Below are 15640 nucleotides of genomic sequence, written 5' to 3' on the forward strand. Positions count from 1 at the left end.
ATACACGAGTCCGGATAATACGATTCACACTTATAAGAAATAAACATATAATGCTGACAATGTCGTTTGAGCTACAACATTCCGGTTCAATGAATAAGGCTTGTTTATTGCCGTGAGATGTCACCACCATGTCGTGCGGACGGACTGTGATAGCACTCTCTTAAAGTAGTGCACCTCTTGTATAACTCCAATGAGCGAGGCATGAAACCGCACTGACGTACAAAGACGTACTTTACCGAGATAATATGCCAAAGCAATCATAAGGAAATGAGCAAAGTCCTGAAACCGAAGACCGAAGCAAAGCCGACGTTTTTGGGACGGTACAGACACGCTTATAAGCGCAGCGCACCTCGTACACGAGAGCACTATCTCGGTAGAGAATGTTCTTGGATGCCAGAGAGGTTTTCAGGTCTCATGAGGTTTCAGGTGCACCTCATACATGAGTCCGAATAATGTGGTTCACACTTAGTAGAAATAAACACATCGTGCTGACAATGTCGGTTGAGCTACAACACTGCAGTTCCAGTAATATGGCTCATGTATTGCCGTGAGATGTCACCTTCATGTCATGCGGACTGCAGTAGCACCCTCTTAAAGCAGTGTACCTCTTGCATTTTTCCAGTTGGCGAGCCCTGAAGACCACTGACATCCAGACACGTACTCTACCGAGATAATATGTCATTCCCTCTGTCTTGTGCATTCATTACCGTTCGTCTTACGCAATAACAGCGATCGGTTGGCTTGGTCGGTCATCTTATCGTTGGCGCCATTTTCATTCGCACCACCCTGCCTGTCTCCAAGCGCGTGCGAACAGTCTGGCGCGTCCATGAAGATGTTCTAGTTGTTCGGACGGGGAAAGTTTCGCGAGCATCGGAACCTTTCGGCGCCACCCCACGGATAGAGCACAACTTGTTGCGAGGGACTTGGTCTTTTGGGACGGGGACAGCGTGAGGCCGAGCTAGGAGCAAGCAACTAAGGAAGGAAGCAAGCATTGTTTTTTTCCTGCTTTGCCCGCTATGGCTCCAGCTATTACCAAAGTGAGAAATATCGTTTCACGAAAAATCGTTACCGATACCCAACGCAGCAATAACATGACGTTTAACCCTCGCCATGTCAGGCGGTGATTATGGCACGTGTTTTGACACCGAAACGTGTTCCTAGATTTTCTGGTTTCGGAGCAACGGCAGTTTGTGGTGAGCACTCCACGGCGACCTACGGCTGGCTCGGGCAGCGGGCGGCAAAAGAATCGCTTTACAGAATGTACTCAGAATTGAACAAGACACACGCCAGTTTAAGTTTCCTGTCACCGCAAGGCTTGTCCTCGTTAACATAAAGCAAAGCTACAAAGTGCGGTTTTCTGGTAAATTCGATCTTTGACCTGTCAACAACATAAGAACTAGTATCAAACGTGAGATCGTGTTCAGAACGATATATTGGTGTTCTCGGCAAGCTCTATCTTTAGAAGCTTGGAAATGCCCGGGGAGGGTCGCATCTACCCCCTCTCCCCCTGTCAGTTCGAGTCATGCAAAACGGCGAAGCAGGGCAATGCTTAAGACATACAGCGAGCAGAGGTACTTAAATATAAGTACAACGCACATGCAGAAGGGATATTACTATCAATCGCATATTTCCTGGGCGTAACATTACATGAATCCACATATCTGCACTCCGATCCGTGGGTGCCAAAGCTCTCCCGTTATGTCACTCTGGCCATAATTCGGCCAGGTATTGCGGAGGCTAAACAATCTTCACAACAAGCAGAAAATTGCATAATCTGTTGCCACTTTCATTGAGAGAAGCATCTAAGTAACTTGTCGCCGTCAATCACGAAAAAAATAGATGATGCAAATGAGCATTTGGCATGGCAGTGTTTTTGCGACACAATTATTTTTGAAGCTGTATTCGCATTGCTCTCCCATGAAACTACCGTTAGTGAACGGGACACGGAATGAAGCTAATTTTCTATAACAAACCCGATCGACTTCACATCCCATGGCCCTTTGTCTTGATCAATTCTGGACCACTAACTGGCGCGAAATCTGGTGCATGACTTAACCGCATGCCCATTGATTAGCAAAATGCACTTATATATATATATATATATATATATATATATATATATATATATATGTATATATATATATACATATATATATACATATATATGTATATATATACATATATATGTGTATATATATGTATATATATATATACATATATATGTATATATATATATACATATATATGTGTATATATATATATATATATATCTTCATAAACATACGCAAAACAGATTGTTCTTAATACATATTTTGTTAAACATCACAGCGGTCTTAGCATTGATGAACTTTTCGGATGCTTTCTGGATAAATCTGATGACAGCTTTCGCGTCTTCTCGCTGGTCGTTGAAGGTCATGGTACAAAGATGATATAGATTGTCATATGGCATGGCTTGGTAGTACTTATAGTTCTTAACGTGTCATTCTTCATTGGACATTTTCTGGAAGGACAGTTTTGGACAAATTCCATATCGTAGTACGTTTGTAAACAAGCTCCCACATTACTGCATTCTGGGTAGCAATGCTGTGACGTTATCATGGGACTAAGCCATATGGCACCAACGCTATGGCGGTGTGAAAACGCTGTTCTCTGCGGGCTGGCTTAAACATAAATGTTTCCACAAGCCGATTTTTTCGATCTAGCACATTCAATGAAACATTTTCAGATGGGAATTGGCGTTGGTTTGCAGCAGAGCCACAAACTTATTGCTGAAATGCGCTTCCAGTTTGGCCCCGACAGACAGATGGGACTGCCCATTCACCAGTGACTTATCCCGAATAACTTAAGCCGGAAGTGCTTAGAAACAGTCTGTGTAAAAGAGTACGACATGCAACAACAGCAACAACATTGGATGGAAATTGGATACGGCGGGCTAGACGGGCTCGCAGCACACTGGGACGCGCATTGAGGAGCTGGAAAACACATCCCGTAGCCTTAGGGGGAGCGTTGTCAGGGTGGATGCAGGGTTGGCCTGCCCTTGTGGGGGTAGTGAGTGGTGAACCCCAGGGGCTTAAATACAGCGCGTGCTCTGTGCTCTGTAGTCATCTACAAAGCACAGGACCACCCAGACAGGGAAATAAGTGAATCCATTGATTAAAAAAATCGACAACTAAATCCTAACTTACAGGACTCATCATGGCCGATTATGCGAGCATGATATGCGCCTTTATGTGTGACGTGTGATACCTTAAAATCGTTTACATGTGTAAGTGATGCCTGAGGCGGGATGTGCGATGCCTGTTCAATTGAAATCGCTTGCATGTATAATTGATGGGCGACGTGTGTTGCCTGTTTACTTCGACTTGCTTGCATGTTTGGAAGAAACGTGATGAGTGATGCCCATTCGCTTGAATTCGTTTGCATGTACACGTATGTTCGCTCATTCTAATTCTTACATAGGCATTGTATCCTGGTAATGGCTGACAATCGCTCTTTGTTTAATCCCCTGAATGCTGCTGTTCTGTAAAAACCGTTGCCTGCTGTTTAAAAAAAGAAAAATCGAGTAGGATCATCGGCAGGGAATTTTGAATTCCCTTCTGCTCCTGTTTAAACAAAGCCATGGTGCCGAAATATCAACCCAACAATACCTCTATTCTCCTAGTTTTTTTCCGAGGAATGAGGCTAACGCTACTGTTGTCTTATATATGTGGATAAGATTCCTCGCTAATGCACTGAACAGCCTACGTAATTTATATCGTGCTTGTTTGTACATGGATGCTATACCTACATACATCAGTTTTTGTAATACCGGTTATGCGGACCCGGGCCGCAGAGCTGGGATTGCTAATACGATCTCCACCGAGCCCTTCGGGCCCTTCGGAGCCACGAATTGGATCTTTGATCGTTTGTCTCCAGAGCCCTTGGGCGGGAGGGGGCAGAGCACGGGCCCCTGTACATCTCCTGTGTGCGCTACTGGAGGCACCTGAGCGGTGAATGCGACCCCCGAGCGACCAGGGTATCCTAGTAGTTTTCCAGTTCCCTTAGTGTCCATAGTTTGAAGGGCAACGGAGGCCTAAGTAGTTGTAAGGGTCCTTAAATACTGGTGTACCCTGGCGACCAGGAAAATCCGACTGAGCGGCCAGAAAGGGTCCACTAGTTTACCAGAGAGGGCTTGCTGGACTGCTAGACGCTGCTACGGTATTGTCAGAATTTGTATTGGACAATACTGTTTGCTCTTCTCATTTATTTTGGTCATTTTTTGGACTTCGCGGTTCCAAAGAGAGCTCCTCCTAAGGGTTCCTGGACCCCTCGCCCTTCTCCCAGCCCCCCCCCCCCCCCTTCAACAGCCTGATCCCAATAGAGTTTTCAGCCAAGACTTAAGACCCCATGCATTTCCCGATTGGGGCTGGACGACCTTTACGTCTCCTTCCAGATTTTCAATCGGTCACTATTAATACACATGATACATTGGTCCCCTCTCTGACGCCGAAGGCCCTCTGACCGGAATGGTTGACCCTCGATCAACGCGTGGTCACCCGCCGACTCAAAAAGGTCCCAAGCATAGCGGGTTTCATAAATAGCACAGGAATCCCAGTTCGACGCATTTGGGCCCTAGAGAAACCGGCCAAAGGGACCCTGTCCGGTGCTGGTTCCTGACTGACACGAGACTCTTCCATTAAGGCGCCCGTCAAGGAGGAGGCGGGGGATGGGGGGGGGGCTCCGGTCCAGCACGAGCGAGATCCCGGGATGGCCGGCATGTCCGAATGTTCGGTCCGTCGGGATGTGTACCGCGGCGAACCGAGTGAAACCGAGCCAGGGGCCTCGGGCTCTGACGCGAAGATGGCGGCATGCCCGCCTGAGCTGACAGTGTTTCGGCCGCAGATAGGCTGCCCCACGGTCAGGCCTCGCGCGCGTGGGCGGGGTTCCGTTCTCGGGCGAGGGACGGCGCGCCCGTGAATGGGTTCTTTATTTGGCGCCCGGGCCGCCTCGTCAGCCGGCCCGCCGCGGGCGTGGCTGCCGGCCGGACCGTCGAGTTGGGCAGCCTCTGGGCTGGCGTGTGTGTCCGAGCCCCGCGTCCAACCGATTGCACATTATTACTCCCACATATATACAGCGATTGAGCGGAAGCATTGTATACAAATTTGGCGGACGGCGGTTTGTTTGTCGGGACGGGCTGTAGTACCGATTGGGGCTTTACGTCTCACCGGCTGCTATGGCTATTTCGAGGCGGAACGCCTTTATTACGAATTTATCAAGCATTAGGTATGTGGGATGCAGTAGTGGCGTGGCCAGGACTCCATCCCAGGATTGAAAAGTCCAGAGATGAGCACCCTAACCACCAACCACCATGCCGCTATCGCCCCTCTGCAGCGCGGACTGCACCGGTCTCGATAAACCCCAGACTGGTGTGACTGAACCCCAAATTCTATACTCAGGAGATTCTCAAGTGTAGAAGGAAGAAAGCGCGTCAAGATCGATGAAGTGGATGACGAATACAAGCTCACAAGTCTCCCAATTCATTCAGCTTATATATCCCAAACCAGCTAAGTGACATATACTCGGCGCCGCTGTTCCGATGGTGAATCAACAGTGCCTTTAAGCGTGGCACGTGCGTAATGTTTTGCGCGTCGTTTGGCAGGCAGTTGAATACATTCGCGGTTGACGTTGGCTTTTTTACTTTCTATTTACTTGCAACCAAGGCTACTAGAGAAGGCTACGCAGACTTGACATCACCATGGGACTAAAATCTGGTAGCTCGCAGCATGGTTTTTGGTTGATACTACGAAAAGGTTGGTAGATACTAGTCACGTGATAAAAACAGAGGTTTCGCCATTGAACTGGATGAAAGCCCTGCTCTATATGTTTATTTAAATGTTATTAGAACAGATATTGCAATTTTTCGTTTCATACCCTCTAAATACAAACAAATACTAATATCTGATTCCAAAAATAAATCCTACTAAACCACGTTTTCGAGTTCCAGCACCCGCACCATATTCGTCGAGGCCAACGCGCGTAAATATCTACATGTAATGATTTTTTGTAAAAGGAGTATTTATATGTAAATGAATACAGATCTTATTTAACGTTTGCATTAAATGGACTAATGAAGGATGATTGCGGATATATTTTCGTACTGCAGTACCTAAGTGGAGTGAATGTGAAAATGACGTAATGTGAGGAGGGCAGGCGCCAAGAAATTCGCTGTTGCTGTGCTGTGATCCTCCTAGGTGTTGAATAACTTGCGGATCTGTAATGTTGAATGGGCTAGATAAAAAACATGCGCGGAGAATAATGCCCCCGCCACCCTAAAATATCCCTATTAGACTATTTCGGAGCTAAGATATGGGCCTCGACTCTTCGACTGGCAGACGTTGCAAGACTTGCCAGAAACCAATCCACTTTACAGCAAAATTTTGATATCGTGAGCTGAAATGGCGCGCGCTGTGTTTAAGCCCCCAGGATTCACCCCTCACTACACCCACAAGGGCAAGCCAACCCTGCATCCAACCTGACAACGCTTCCCCTAAGACTACAGGATGTGCGCTCTAACTTCTCAATACGCGTCCTGGGTGGTGCTGCGAGTGCATCTGGCCCGCCGTATCTCATTTCGATCCTATGTTGTTGTCGCGTGTCGTACTCTTTTACACAGACTGTTTGTAAGCACTTCCGGCTAGAGTTCTTCGGGATAAATTACTTGTGAATGGGTAACCCCATCTTTCTGTCGGAGGCAGGCTGGATGCGCACCTCAGCAATAATTTTGTGGCTCTGGTGCCAACCAGTGTCATTTCCCAGGCGAAAATGTTTTACTCGCCGTGCTAGGTTTAACAGCATATGGAAATACCGATGTTTTAACCAGCCCGCAAAGAACAGAATTTCACCCCGCCACAGCGTTGATGCCATATGACTTAGTCTTGTGATGACGTCACAGGATCGCTATCCAGATTGCAGCAATGCGGGAGCTTGCTTGCAACCAGAAGTGCGGTTCTCTTTTCACTTGGGAGGTTTTTCCCCCGCCGTAACTTGGGTTGCACCCTGCAGGTTTGTGAAAAAGTGAGACAAATTCGGAGATAAACCAATTCGTTGGCATACGATCATGGTCATCTTCGTTGCATTTTTATCGCTCAGCCAACCGACTTATTTTGGTAGACCACACCCGTTTAAAACGTACTTAGTAGAAGGAAGGAATAGTTTGTAGGCTGGGCCATTGAACGTGTCTTGCCAGGGAGCAGTATCCGGATTCAGCTGATGGGACACCCTCCACCCCCTCTCTTTGAGAGTAAAGACATATATAATTCAGAATAAGTCATATTTGCAGGAGCGTGTGCAAAATTGCAATTCAAGGGAAGGAGGGGAATCAGCCAAATAAAATCACTAACAATATAGGTTAGCGTGCCAGGAGCTGGAGATCTATATGCGCGCCTACCTGGGGCAGACACCAAATCAGTCCGCCTTACACATCAGTCATCAATTCCTTCCAAACATGAGAAACATCCCCAACACATATAGTAAATAACGGAACCAAATACCGCGGATAATTTTATCCATAGCCCGCAATACCAAACAACAGGCACCCCGACAAGTGCTTTCCACGATTACCGTGCAGCTACTGTTGAGCAACCAGCTATTTCCGATGCCACGAGCCAGGGATCAAAGTTTTGAATTATCTAATGCGCCTGCTGCCAGGGGTGTGCTGACGCGGTAAAGTTTGTGCGTTCAAACAAAACGTTGTCCACATACATGCACAGTGGTTTAACTGGGTAGCACTGTACCGCATGGCGTCACTCGTCGACTGAGGCGCGCGAAATCGGCTCCGGTAGCCCTCTATCGGGCAATATCCGAACCACTAGGTAAAGGGTTGCGAGGAAGTGGGACATCATCCCTACCCATGGATCCCGAGCACGCTGGACTTTATGAACGCTGGACTTTGTGAACACTGGACGCTGCGAGCCTGGGCTTTACGCTTCTCCTCTGTCCAGGGATTTTGGATAGTTTCTAGATGTTGTGAACGCTGGATGCTGCGATTCCGGACTTTTTGACCGCTAGACGTTTCAATACGACCATTTATTTTTATTATTTTCAAGCTCTGGACGCTTCAATACGACCGATCATGGGTGCCCTGCGAAGCCAACAAGGGGGTTCCCGTCAACAAATACAAAGCCTTCGGAACAAGTGAAAAGGATCCAAGACCACTGTGGTGGGCTTCTGAACGATCAGTAGTGCTCCGGCAGGCTGACATATAAGGCTCCGGCCAGAGCACAGGACCTTCTGAGCAAAGGAGAATAACGCAAGACCATGAATTGATACCCCTGTGCGATCAAAAGTGCCGGGGCAGATTAACAAAAAGAGCTCAATAGAAGTGAAGAATCATCCGCACATGAGATCAATGGGAAAGAACCCTCGTTCAAATAAGAAGATCGTGAGCATCGAGTGTCTCGGTGCCTTACCTTATATGAGCTCCAGCAACAGCACAAGGCCCTCCGAGCTAGTGGAAATAACCCAAGACTAATAAGAAGGGCTCGCGAGCAGCTGAGTGTCCCCTGACACGTGGGCCCCGGAAAAAAGCATATAGGGACTTTCGGGCGAATGGGAAGACTCGGTGGAAAACCCCTGATCGACCAAGAGTGCCCAGGCATGGAAGCAGATAGTGTCCCAACAGCGGCGTTGAGATCATGTACGGAAGTGAAAAATGGAAAAACATGTTAAGAGATCAAGAGTAACGTGGAAGGCTTCTTGGCGATCAGACTGACCATTAAAGTGTGGTTACACAATGAGATGGCAACGGTCGAGTCTCAAGCACATAAATCATCGAGCAAAGTTTGCCCAGGAATGCTCACTCGTTCTTCTCTTCAATCCACTTCTTAGTCACTGTGAACGCAAAACACGAGAAGAGCACAGCCTAGTGGACCCGTCAGCAGGTATGACCAATGGCAAAACTAGACAAGACATCAGCCTGCCTGGTCATCCCGGCACAGTTCGCACACCAACACGCACTCGTCCTCTTCATCAATCCCTGCACAGGCATCGTGCGCCCATTTATCGCAGAGAGCACATCGCGACCAAGACTCGCTCGATTTGGACATGGAGAGGAAGGACCCGCAGTACAGGCAAGCTACATCTTCTTCGTCCGAGGACTCCTCAAAAGTAAGCTTTCGCGGCGTACGTTTCTTTTGTTTGCGCTGCGGTTTCTGAGTTTTCACACTCTTCCTTTTTCTTCCTTTAGACTGACTTCTGTCGTCATTTTTCGTTCCTCCCTGTCTTCCTTCTTTTCCTTCGAGTCTCTTTTCGAGTTGCTCCTTGTATAGTGTGCCAGTCAAGACACATTTTTACCTTTTTTTGCCCCTTACCCTTTCCTCTCTTGATTGCACTTTTGGCACTGGGAGAATTTTGCGGGGAGACACATAGGAGGTTGCGGTCGGTCCAGTTGGGCATGACACTTCTAGAACGTCATCTTCGTCATCGCTGGAGCTTGAGAAATCATCTGGCAGAGCCCCAGCGGTGAGTAACTTCGCCGGAATTTCGGCGTTAGTCCACCTTCCCTCCCCGATATTCCAGCCGGCATTGCGTCTCCGGCGACAGTTTCCGAGGACTCCCGAACGTTCGTGCTCACCGAGACATCAACATCAGAGGGCCCAGGCGTGGGCAGAGGAGCTGCCGCTGAGTTGAGACCCACTGGTGCGTCTGCGGTGCCGGTCAGCGGCATGTTGGTTGTTTCTGCCGCTGCGAAGTCTTCTTCGCCAAACACATGGCGGTTTGTGGGAAAGATCCCCCCCCCCCCCCCCCGACTTCGAAGCCCTTCAACGCCGTCTTCACTGTTGCCGCCTGCACGTAGGCTGACCCGATCAGCTCCCGCATCTCGTACAGTGTGATGACTTTACCAGGGTTGTTTCGGAGCCACGTTCTCTGACCTTGGTAGAAGAAGGTGCTGACGGGAAGCATGAACGTCCGGTCCAGTGGTTGAAGGCGGTGTGATGTTCGCGGATGAATGGTGAGCATCACCACACCTGCTTCCCTGCACAGCAGGATGGCTGCGAGGCTCTTGGTGTGGCTGGCATGTCTATCCAGTATGAGAAGGACTGGATACTGTTTCGAGGGTTTCGCATGCTGTATGAAATGGTCAAGCCATTTCACGAACAGCTCCTTCTGCATCCAACCAGACTCATGGTACAGCACCAGGCTACCTGGGGGAAGACCCTTCTCCAACTGCTGGTTGGCCCTCTTTCTTGGGAATATCACACCTGGAGGTATGTAGCTCCCCGCAGCGTTGATACATATCACCCCGGTAACCAGCGTGCCTCGTTCCGCAGATGTCAATTGTCAGTTGGTCGACCTGCTTGCACCCTTTCCTCGCCAGCACCTTCTCTTGTTTTGTTGCGACCGTGTTGGATCCCGTTTCATTCATGTTGTAGATGCGTGTGGGACCGAACTGGGCGGAATCCATCTGCGACTCAAGGTTGTCGAAGAACGCGTTGACATTGACATTGAGTCTAACGCCGCGGCGCGAGCAACGCCTGTGGCCTCTGGTGTCCTTGGCGAGACCGTGAGATTCCTCTTGCAAAAGCAACGTATCCACGCCTGCCCTGCGATCTTCGTCACCGTGTTGAATGAGTGAGTGATTTTGTTTCTGTCTGCAAACTCATATGCGAGCTCCTTGAGGTCAGTTCGCGTTATTCCGAACATCCGGTTTTCGAGCTCCCTGATGTGCTGTACCAAATCTCGCTCCTGAGCTTCCGTGAAAACAGGTTTATGTCAACCCAGGACCTTCTCTGTGGCCTCTGTTATTGACATTGCCCGTGCCTTTTTCAGCTGTCTGTCGAGAGTCGACTTCGTGACCAGAAAGCGGCGTGCCGCTTCTTTGGTGGACATTTTTCCCACCTTGACTGCTTTGATGGCCTTTACCATCGTATCCTGCTTCCAGGATTGCCGATCGGTTTTTCTCTTGTAATATCGAACCATTCTCCGTCTGACAAAGTAGTTCCCCTGTAAAAAAAGAACGTCAGCGTTAACGTTGAACGGATTTAGGAGGGTCATTTGCCCCTTAAGCCCCCCCCCCCCCCCCTCCCACCCCTCCCTGGACCAGACAGTGTACCTATACTCCTTTTTATAAACTAGGAAAACGTTTATCTGCTTTGAAAAATCAAGTACAATTATCAAAGCGAAATACCTAACTGCATGCCTAGAACTAGTTGGTAATAGGGCATTTCATTTATTGTGTTAAATTAGTTACGTTTAGTATTAAGGGCGATATGATAAAACATATTCTACGTGATACTATACAATAAGTCAGTCCTAATGTTTAAGGAACAAGAAACCGTTGAACTTTTTAATGATTTGAAAACCAAACATTTAATCGTACATGTTTAAATGAAGTGCAAGGCTTTTTCCCACTTCACTGGAGTTAGCAGCGTTTCTGGGCACAACGTGATAAATAGACACTAAAACTTACTACAATTTGCTGGGTTTTGCCATAAGCAGAGAAAACAAAACTTAAATTTTTTTTTTACGCCAGTTCTGTCAGGCAGAATACCTACGCGTTAATACTTACGCCAGTGCCTGTGCATGCAAAGAAATATATCCCTTAAATGTACGGAAAGTTCGAAATGTATTGTGAATTTTATGCGACAATGACCAAAAATGCATTAACGTTTCACCTTTCTCATAGCCTAAGTTACCTTTAAGATACTTTTTCATAACGGGTCGGTCGGAAGTCGTTGCTTGTTTGCTGACAAACAAGTAAGTTAGAGAGGCTATCAAAGAGATGGGCAAATGCGTGATACTGAATCAAGTCATTACAGGTAGGTACTTACAATTCTTATGTTCACAAATAAGCTTTGCTAAACAACATAATTACAATAAATTAGGCCTAAAAGGAACGATGAATATAGAGCTATCACATGCGCACCTTCAATGAATTATAAACGACAAATCGCAAGGCCGCACATTCCCAGTTTGACGCAGTAGTTAGACCACTATTTAATCATAGCACTGAAACAGGATCGATTCACTTGTTTCGGGCTCTACTCATGTGCCTGCTACCATTGAAACATTGTGTTCATGGCTTATTTAAGCCAAACTTTCCCTGCGATAGTCATATTTCAGGTGGGCGAAACGGGGCCTTTTGTGTACTATTTTCCCCCGAGTGCCCATTTCGCCCCAACCATTCTGCCCGGTGGACGCCAACAACACATGATTCGACACGCAACGAAAACTGGCCCGAAAAATTCCCAATTGCTCACAAGGAATCTACATGCATACACCATCAAAGCGCAGCAACTTTGAATTCACGATTCATTATACTCGTAGCATAAACAACGTTTAAATCACCATAAAAATAATAGGCAAAAATGGAAAACGAAAACTCCCGTCCTCCTCCAACGACGGCCGCTGACAGAAAGGCCCGGTCAACGTCAATTCCATTTTCAATTCAAATTTCAATTAATCGTCAATTCAACGACAACGTCAGTTCTGTCCCCTGTTAGATAAGCTTTAGTTTAAACCATTTACTTCCGATGGCGCCACATCTAGCAGCCGAAATCGCGGGGTGCCCGGTTTACCAGGGTGCTTCATTTTGCCCCGTTTTCCCCTATACACTCCCCAAAATGGAGGGTGGGTACGATACGTACAGCGAGACAAAAATGGCACACAAAAAATGCAAATGAACAGGCCAAAGACTGCCACCTACTCACACTCCATCACGATCACGCTACTCACGCTCCCCACTGTCACGCTACTCACGCTCCACCAGCTAACTGGTTTTAAAAACAGCTAAACATTCATGCTCTCCACCTTCCCACTCCCGGTCAACAAACGAGGCCCTGCACGTCCCATCCGAACAATAGAGGCAGGCGGCACTCTTGACCGATTTACCGAGCCAGCGCAAGTACAATGCCTGACAGACCGGTGCAGACCGGCCAAAAGGGATCGGACTCCGCTGACTCCGGCGGATAATGCAGGGCATTAATGGATTTTCACGCGCTTTAACCGATATCGTTGCGAAGTATGATAATTTGTGTTGCAATACATTGATGTTTTTGTCCTAATAAACCCTTCTCCTTAATTCGCCGGGCCAAAGATATGGGTTCATGTTTTTCTGGTGTCCTGGTGTTTTTTGTCGGAGTGAGATGGCTGCCTTTGAACAGTTTTTGGTTATTTATAGCAACGTTTTTGGACTTAAAAGGGTATTTCTATAAAGCCTGAATTACCAGCTTTAATTTTACACCCTCAAGTGACAAATTTAGCTTGCTTTAAATCCACAGCTGCCTTAACATTTTTGTACTCCGGATACCAGGAAGTGGCCAAAAATCCAACCACATGGCGGTCCTGGATGAGTACAAATAAGTCCTTCATAATCGTGATGCCCATCTCTATACAGCTTCTCTCCAAATGTTTACAAATCTGTTCAAGGCATGAGCGCGAGCAGAATATTTATACTCTTGGCAAATTAGTCACGAGGAGGCGAACCATTAAAACCAATTGGAGAGTTTTGCTATGTTCAGCCTCCAATCTGAGCTGGGAGGTGGGCGCAAGCCGCTAAATAGTTGAGGCGTTTCCGACGCTGAATTGCGTGTGATTCTCTTATTTGCATTGTCATGACGCAGTGGTGGCGCATGGGTAGGCGGCCGTCTGCGGTATGTGGTTGGGCGTGCGGCTTTCTATGAATGTTCGTTGCGTCCTTGGCAATTAATGCGGTTCGTCGTCAATGGTAGTTACGTCATGTTCAAGTTTGAGTTGGTCTGCGTAGGGCATAGGAAGTGAGAGCTTTGCTAATCTACAAACCGGTGCGATTCTGGTACCCGTTTCTCATTCCCCGGTATTGTCAAAGGCGCTTCCATTCATCATTCACACGCTTTCTTTTTCACATTTCCATACATGGTTTATCATATACCTAGGTGGCAACACAGGCTGCTTGCTATTAGGCATCTTAGTCTGGTGGGTGCAAGATTTGTGCTCTTGCAGATATCAATACATGGCTCCTGATGGAAGCAGCAAGTCTCAAACTCTTGCACCTTCTGGTTTCATTTTGTCCTGACACAAAGAGGTAAAATAAGTTTTTTTCCAAAAGCTGCTCTTGTTACATCATGATGGAGTACAAAATATTTCATTTTACCTAGTCACAATCCTGGAGTACCAAATCTCCTGGTATACATTATACCAGGAAACGTCAAGCTTTCCAACACTGCCTCAAGGCTCCATCATTGGGCGAAGGTGAAAAACTCCCAAAGGCCGCGCCTGTCATGGCCGGGTCTGTCCTGTCCTGTTTTGTCCTAAACAGAACACATAAGTGTGCGCTGGCCAGGGCGGGCGGGTTTTGTGTTTATCTGTTTTGTTTTTCATTCTGGCTGCCTTGTCCTCTGTCCTCCGCTTTCTGCCCTCTGTACTAAATCCCTGGATTTTTGCCCTCCCCCCTCCGCCCAAGTCTTCTGTCCTACCGTGCCATCTGCCATGCACTAGTGTGCTCTGCTGTTTCGTTTGTCCCATCCTGTCCCGTCGCTTCCGGTACCTAGCTTTTGCGTCAGGAGAACATCCTTTCTACGTATCTGATGTCGGAGCATGCATCACGGCGACCTTTATCTACAATCGATTTATCAGCGTTGTTACCAGCATGATGAGTGACAGGAACGCTCCAGTAATTTGCGTTTTAACTAAGAAAAAATGTCACATGGTCTGAAACGCACACTAGGAAAAAGTGCAGTCATACCAGGTGGTTCGTTCGAAATTGACGTCTGAAATACGGAGCCCCTAACGTTCCGGCGCCAACAGTACGCTGTGTCTATGGTATCTAAGTCAAATCGTCTAATTAAAAAATTCGAACAGTGGTTACCCCGCGCAACCGCACCCAGGTATTGATGTGACATATATGACATGCCCGATTTGTTACAGGCAGTGCAGATCACCTCAGAAATCGTTGAAATATTTAGTGAACTCAGATCAACTGAAACCAGCATTTTCAAACCAACATCAGAGCAAGTATACCAGCAATGTTGACCGTAGGCCTGCGTAACTAGGTGAAACGAACGAACGCATGCTTGTCCGTTAGGATCGTACCATAAAATTAGAGCCTAAATTTTGTAATTTTTTATTATATTTTTTCAGTACTGAATTTTGAAGTCATGTCAGTTCAGGCTATGGTCATAGCAGTTCAGGCTAAAAGCATGTCAGGTCAGGTCAGTTCATGTAATGCAATTGTTCCGCTTCTCCGGTCACGTTTCATGGATTTGAGCGAGTACGTTTGAGGTATTTATTACCTCTATTTTCCGCCCTATTTATATCAAACGGGTGTACCAAGGCGTTTTATCTCGTTCTTTTTCGCCTCATGTGACGTCTGATGGTAACCTGAGGAGTTTCCTGTGGTGTGAATGGCCTGGCTGGAGGACCAGACAGACCGTGGCCGAGAACCTTGTGTCGGTCACGACGATACAAGCCGCAACATTTTTTTTTCACCCCAGTATTGTCAAGGTTCGCAAAGCGAGAAAAAACGTGGGTTATCAAAACCTTTTCTAACGTATGTCATGGACGGGCTAAGCCATCCGTTTAGAAATCATTTGGAGGTGTGAAACGATTTGTGGTGCAGACAGCGGAAGGGATTTCCCAGGTTCAACTAAAAGTGAACTCAAGTTTACCATAGCTTCGCCTGCCGAGC

This window comes from Pollicipes pollicipes, unplaced genomic scaffold, assembly GCF_011947565.3.
Source record: "Pollicipes pollicipes isolate AB1234 unplaced genomic scaffold, Ppol_2.1 Scaffold_6686;HRSCAF=7923_pilon_pilon_pilon, whole genome shotgun sequence".
Taxonomy (NCBI): Eukaryota; Metazoa; Arthropoda; class Thecostraca; order Pollicipedomorpha; family Pollicipedidae; genus Pollicipes; species Pollicipes pollicipes.